Raw genomic sequence first — 7,500 nt, forward strand, 5'->3', positions numbered from 1 at the left:
TATTGCAGTGTACATTTGGTATCTAGAGGTACAATTCCTGTATAATATTTAGAAGACAACGGACCGATTTCGATATATTAAAATTCAGTCCTAAACAAAAGACATCATCTGGGGAATAAATGTAAGGATTTGTATGAGTTTATTCCCCAGAGCCTCGAGATGATACCTTTTGTTTAGGACTGAATTTTAATATATATGGAAAGTGATGTATTCTTTGCTTCCTTGCAAGTTCATTGGAGAGGAAGCATAGCTCTACGAGGCATAAAAATGTCTGCGAAGGAGGCTACTGGGCATGCCTGACTAAGTTACGGGTTAGCAAAGGACTAGCCTTTGCAAAATGCAAGTATAAAGAGCTCTTTAAACTCAGTGAAGGAGCTCATATGAGCAACTGGACAGGAGATTTCCTTTTCACAGGCACCTACAACCAGAATGCAAAATTTGTGGCTTCGGTTTTTTATAAAGCAGTCATGATTAAAGTTGAAAGTTACAGGGAAGTCTCGGTTATCTATTGGCTTGTGTCTGTGTTCTGTAAGCCAACCCCCAACACCTGCCACTGGCAATTTGGGGATTTCAAACACTTCGCTTTTCTCTTTATAGTTCCAAGCAACAGCTTCTGATTGACTCTCAACATTGGCATGTTCAAACAACAGTCTTGAAAATGATCCATAATGTTTTCTTCAATTTGCCTTTGCAACGAACCTTCTGGTGAGTACTGTAGATTCGTCAGGGAAAACAATTAATTGGCATCCGGGGCCAGTTGTTCTTTAAAACTTCCATTAACGAAGAGTGACTGACATGTTGGGTTGTTATTCTTGAAATCTGGCAATCCATATATAGACATTTCCATAAGGAATTATTTCATGTATAACAGACGGCTATGAACTAGGCTCACTTTAAATAATCGTATGATCTCATCCAAATGCTCCTCGTTAATCAATTCAGTGTAGCCATGCTCCAGAATTAGGTCACTGTGCTTTTTGCAGGCTTCTCTAATATCTTTCAAAAGTTTTTGCTTTCTTGTTGTCAAATCTGCTTCTTGAATGTTGACCATATCAACTCTGTTCACCATAGATTCATAAGAACACTGCTCAAGAAAGCAGGGTGGAAGACCTTCTAGAGCGAAAGATACTGACACAATTTGACCGTGTGTGCGAAAATCGCCCTTTTGTACATGGTAAGTAGAGTCGGTGGGACTTCCATCTGGGAAATCTCCTTTCCCATATCAGAAATAACTTGAGCTAGAAATTCTTGTGCCATGGCCCCAGTATCACACTTGTCGGTGATTTTTGTGCTTGTCTTTGCCATAATGCAAGGGTCCTATTCTTTGCCCTTGGTCCACTCTATTTCCCAGTTCTTTCACAACCTGGCTTGGCTTGGTGAAACCAGTACTGGTTGAATGGTTAGAAACATCATCAAAACGCATGCTGTTTTCAATTTTTGAAGTTCCTCTGCTAACTTCGCATCATCTAATATTTGTGCTTGCTCCTGTTGAGACTTGAGGCTTGTGGCACTGGATTCTTGACCACTTGAAAATATCACACTTTGGCGGTGGCAGTCTTTGTTGATTTTTGATGATTGATGAGGCAAGGAGCTTATAGAGGCTGAGTCACACATGGAATGTGCCGGCTCTGATTTTCTGTCCTCGCACTCCTGAGACATTTCAAAATCTGGTGCACAAATACATTGTTACTCGTTTGAAATCTCTCCCAAGTTCACCTTTGATTGTTTCAAGATGAAAGTCATCCTCCTGACAAGGCAAGAAAATTGCATGGCTTCCATCTTCGAACAAAACTACGAAATCCTCTTCACCATCAAACTTCCTGTCAAATGCAACCCATTTTTCAATACTGTAGTATTCTGGCAAAACTTACTTACCTGGGTACTTTAATTGGTAGTCGCTTTCCCAAACTGATATGAGGTCAGTATCAGGCAGGCCAATATTTTTTATTACATTTCATCAGGGTTGACTTTGACTTTCTTTTTTGGCCGAAAATAGCAGCCTGATTGATACAAGCCATGTATTCAAATGACTTAGTAGTCGTTGACTTTTTTTGGCTTATTACTGGTGATCGAAAGGAAAGATTGACCCTGAATAGTGCTTGTGGATTTACCAAGTAAATGACACTGTACAGAAAAACCACACTTTCAGCAGAGCTTTGCTTTGCAGAGCAAGGTGTACAAAAGCTAATTTGGAGACAAATATATGCAGTACAAGTCAACATGAGTTTATGACGTGTAATTAACTGAGTTTTCCCTGGACCTGTCGTATTTTCTTCAGGCAATTATTTTGACCAGTTACAATAATAATAATAATAATAATAATAATAATAATAATAATAATAATAATAATAATAATAATAATAATAATAATAATAATTTATTAGTTTCTATAGTGCATATATCAATACAAATTATCATACACGCTTTATTCTATAGGTTAAACAAAAATGCACATAAATGGACGGGTATTTTAAAATCTAGGGCTTGGCGACTGTTACATTCAATCCTTAATTTAAACAATGCATGGATTACTCACACAAAATCCTCTTCACCATCTGCCATACTACTCTGTTGAAAATTCCCAGATCTCCAAAGCGGGAAGGCATAGGCAGAGACAGACTGAAATCTAGGGATTTCATTTTGCTGTGAGAAAGTAAGTTTTTGCCGTAAGACTCATTTTTCTTTGGAGATGAAGAAATAATGATAACTACCGAGGGAGACTTTGCAAATGAGCTTCTTACGGTGGCCCACAAGTGTCACGGCACGTACACCAAGTCACGGCACAACCGCGCCAACTCATGGCACAACCGCGCCAACTCATGGCACAATCATGCCAACTCACGGCACAACCACGAGAGTTGTAACATGGAGGAAGTGAAATGCTACAGCAGAAGTGAAATGCCATGGCGGAAGTGAAACGAAACGGCAGAGACATTCAGTGCAAAATGGCGGATTCAATGGGAGACGATTTAGGAGATGGAATCTTCAAAAAAGACGACGAAGAAGGTCTTAATCGTTATTATTTCTTCAGAGGTTTTGAGTACGAAGAAATTCGTTTGTTTTTACTGAAGAACCATAACATTGAAATCAGTCTAAGCACCTTTAAAAGGTGAATAAAACGATGAGGACTTAAAAGACAACGGCCAGATTACAACATTGATGAAGTGAAGGTATCCATCCAACAGATTATCAACGGACATGGATGTTTGCAGGGATATAGGGCAGTATGGCACACACTACAACTCAGAGGAATGAGAGTACTGCGGATCATTGTGCAACTGAGAGAAATCGACCCAGAAGGCACAGAGTTAAGACAGGGTCATCGCCTAAGAAGGAGGACCGATCGCAACCCTGGTTCAAACTATGCGGGGCATTGTGATGGCTTCGATAAACTGAGACCATTTGCTTTCCCGAACCATGGCTGCACTGGTGGCTGGAGTAGAAAGATCATGTGGCTATATACTCAATCCAATAACCAGCCAAACAATGTGGCAGCCTATTACCTTGATGCTGTGGAAGAGTATGGTGGGTGCCCAGTTGATCTGGTCATGGAACTGAGAATGATATTATGACGGGTATTCAGTCTTTCGTCAGGGACGATCCCGATAGCCACAGATATGTACCATCTCCCTGAAATCAGCGCATAGAAGCCTGGTGGGGTTTCCTCAGGAAATCTCATTCTAATTGATGGATAAACTTTCAAAGACATGGTAAACAAAAGAATAGTTGATCTCACTTCCGACCTTCAAAAAAGGACTGTCTGTGGTTTTTCTTTTCCTACCTATTGCAGAACATTTTAGACGAAATAAAAGAACACTGCAACACACACCGTATTCATGGTTCTCGACATGACACTGTCGTCGGAAACCGGATATTAGTGACCGTGGAATGTAGTGAATGTGTAGAGTAAATTTGATTGACATGTGAACGATTTTGACAGGTATCAAATAAAAAACAAAAGATTTTGTACGACTGAGTATTGAACGAGATTGTGACAACGCGTGTTTGATTGTTCATTAAAGAACGTATACAGTCCTCTTGAGTGGAGTGGAACATTTTGTAAACAGTGGTCCCTCGAGCCGAATTTGGCCAGATTTTGGTTGAGATAACGCTACGAAGTCGAAGAAAGGCAACGCAATGGAGAATACTGATGGGACGGTGCCGTCGACAGCTGGTACAGAGAATATTAACAAAGCAATCGAGGTTAGTCTTGCAAAGAAAATAAAAATTAGAGGATCCTTGAGAGGAGCGGCTACGAAACTCCATAACCATATCGGCGAACGATTAGCAGATGGAACTGTCTCTGTGGACGTGTTTTATTTGAAAGATAACATTCAAACAATTCAACAAAAGATTGAATCACTAAAGAAACTGGACAAAGAAATTATTGATCGATGGCGAGTTGTAACGATTACGAAGTAGAAGGGCGCATGGAATCGGAGATTGAAGGGAGTGATTCTGTGCGAACTGATTTGAATCGTGGACAGAATGGAAGATGCATTGAAACAATTGTTGCCACCGGCCCCAATTCAACAACAGATACCAACTCAAGGTCAGAATGTTTTCCCCGGGTTATACGCATCAACATCACAATTTACCACTAGTTCGCCGTCACCTAAGAAAACAGCCAAATTGCCTAAAGTGGAAGTAAAGAAGTTTAGCGGGAGAATACAAGAGTGGCAGGAATTTTGGGATTCCTTCGAAATCGCCATCAACAAAAATGAAAGCCTCGCAGTGGTAGATAAGTTCGCATACCTGCGGAGTTTAGTTGTGGAACCGGCGAGATCGACAATCCCTGGGTTTCCCCTCACTTCAGCCAATTACACTGCGGCCATGGAGGTTTTAAAGAAACGATACGGGAAAAAACTGCCATTCAGAGAGCGCATGTGAATGATCTGCTCAATTTTCCACACATTTTTAACGACATGATAGTTGCGAAACACATTTCCGAGGACTAAAGGCTCTCAGCGTAAATGAAAACACATACTCGGCAGTGGTTGTACCGGCCGTACTGCACAAATTGCCTTTCGGACTGACCATCATGAGGGGCACAAATTTCCTAAGCTGGTCCATGGAGGAAATTTTTGAACGAACTGGAGCTGAGAGAAGACCATGAGCACGTGGTGAAGGCGAGTGCTGGATCTCAGGACCAGAAACAGGGTGCATTTCGGAGCAGGGACAGGGACAGGAGAATGACAGGAAGCTCGACGAACACTACCTGGCATACAAAACAGGAAATGGATAATTGTGCATTTTGCTTGGGCAAACATGCCCATGAACACTGTCGGAAAGTAGTTGATGTAAACAAACGCAAATTCACTAGATTTTTTAAGTGTTTGAGGAAAGGACATCGTGTGAGAGAGTGTAAATCGTTTGAGTTGTGTAATAATTGTGGTCGAAATCACCACATTTTTGTATGTGACAGCCCTTCTAGGGTTGTAACTAATGCATTCAAAGTTCCACCAGTTATGAATCCAATTAACGCTAGTCCCAGTAACTTACATGTGGGTATGGGTGGGCGTGTAGCCTTACAAACAGCATGCACTGCTGTTAGCGGGGAGGGAGAACCGCGGAAGGTTAGGGTTTTGTTTGATGCAGGTAGTCATCGCTCCTTTGTGACCCCCAGAGTGGCTCAGCACGCGCAGCTCAGAATGATTCGTCAAGCTTGGCTCGGGATTAGTACGTTTGGACAAACCTCCCGAGATATGCAGCTTAGAGATGTCGTGCACATGAAGGTAAGTGCACTAGGGGGTCAGAAAGTTATTGAGATAGAAGCCTGTGTAGTGCCTGAATTTTCAAAAATTCAAAACAGTCACGTAGAGATTGCAAAATATGAATAACCCCACCTTAAAGGGATGTGGTTTTCAGACGTGAGCAAGGGATGGGAAGAAATGTTTATCGATGTATTGATTGGCCCGGATTACTTGTGGAGCTTCCAGAAAGGGTGCACAATCAGGGGCAAACCAGACGAGCCTGTTGCCGTGGAAACGAAATTGGGGTGGGTACTATCAGGTCCCACGAAGAGCTCTGGGAATGAGAGTGAAGCCCGTTCAGTGCAAGTTAATTTGATTGGGAGTGCTCACGAAGAACGCTTAAATTTAGAACGTGACGTCCATAAGCTATGGGATATGGAAACGCTGGGCATCATTGAGTCTGAAGACGAAGTGCACGAGGTGTTTGTAAATAGTGTGTCATTTACAGGAAACAGGTATTCCGTTAGATTGCCATGGAAGGAGGGGCAACCAGAACTGCCAAGCAACTACACTACAAGCTTGCGCTGCCTGAAGACCCGGGTCGCTAGACTGGAAAAGGAACTGGAAGTGTGAAAGGAGTATGCATTGATAATTCAAGATCAACTAGAGGCTAGGATAATAGAGAGGGTAGTTGAGCTGGAGAAGGCGCCTAAAGGAAGGTGTGGGTTGTGTATGACGCGGCGTCGAGGGAAGGTAAGGTAGGCACTTCCTTGAATGATTGCTTGGATGTTGGGCCCTCGCTGAATCCTTTGCTATTCAACATATTGTTGGGATTCAGGGAGAACAGAGTGGTACTAGTCGGGGACATTGGAAAGGCGTTTTTGAATGTTGAAGTAGATGTGCTGGATCGAGATTGTTTGCGTTTCCTGTGGATGGAATATCTCCCGATTTGTCTCGTATTACTGTGTACTGGCTTTGTCGTGTTGTATTTGGAGTTAACCCATTGTCATTTCTGCTTAACGCCACACTTAGACATCACCTTAAGAAGTACGAAGAATGTGACCCAGAATTTGTGCAAAAATAGACCCTGTTACCGATACGGCGGCCATTTTGATTTCTATTCTTTCGAATAGCCATTATGGGATGCCCAGGGGGCAAATACATTTTAATTTGCCCCCTGGTCATCCTATAATGTCTTTCAAAACAATAGAAATCAAAATGGCTGCCGTATCGGTAAAAAGGTCTATTGAGGGATTCAAAAGAGTGGTTGGGACGACCCACTTCAAGGTGAAGTCAAGCAAGGTGTTGAAAGTTGGATCAAGAGTCTCATCGATTGCCAAACGATCACGATCCACCGATGTGTTTGGGATCACTTGCTTCGCGGACGCAAGCAAGAAAGCTTACTGTGCGGTTATTTACCTGGTATACATAACCAGTACTGGAAGATACACAAGAATGTTGACTTCGAAGACGAGAGTCGCCCCATTGAAAGAGTTGTCGATACCGAGGCTAGAGCTCATGTCTGCGCTGATGCTGGAGATGGTGCTGTCTCATCAGGCTGGAGTGAAGCGGTCGAGATTGTGGCTGGATAGCATGACTGCGCTACATTGGATCATGAACCGTGTGGAATGGAAACAGTTCGTCCGGCATCGCGTCAATGAGATTCTAAAGCTGAATAAAAAGTGAGATTGGAGTCATTGTCCGGGTGAAGAAAACCCAGCGGACATTGGATCGAGGGGAGTGTCTGTGCTGGAGCTTAAGCGGAGCGAGTTGTGGTGGCATGGTCCAATGTGGTTAAAGGAGAGAG

At 42.6% G+C, this 7,500-nt stretch overlaps 2 pseudogenes; both read left to right on the forward strand.

Annotated features, from left to right (window-relative positions):
- Positions 1–4,488: 4,488 nt before the first annotated feature.
- Positions 4,489–6,326, forward strand: LOC137977311 (uncharacterized; annotated as a pseudogene).
- A 1,155-nt stretch (positions 6,327–7,481) lies between these two features.
- The window catches only part of LOC137977312 (uncharacterized), a 1,811-nt pseudogene continuing 1,792 nt past the window's right edge, over positions 7,482–7,500 (forward strand).

Source organism: Montipora foliosa, chromosome 11, assembly GCF_036669935.1.
Source record: "Montipora foliosa isolate CH-2021 chromosome 11, ASM3666993v2, whole genome shotgun sequence".
In the NCBI taxonomy this organism is placed as follows: Eukaryota; Metazoa; Cnidaria; class Anthozoa; order Scleractinia; family Acroporidae; genus Montipora; species Montipora foliosa.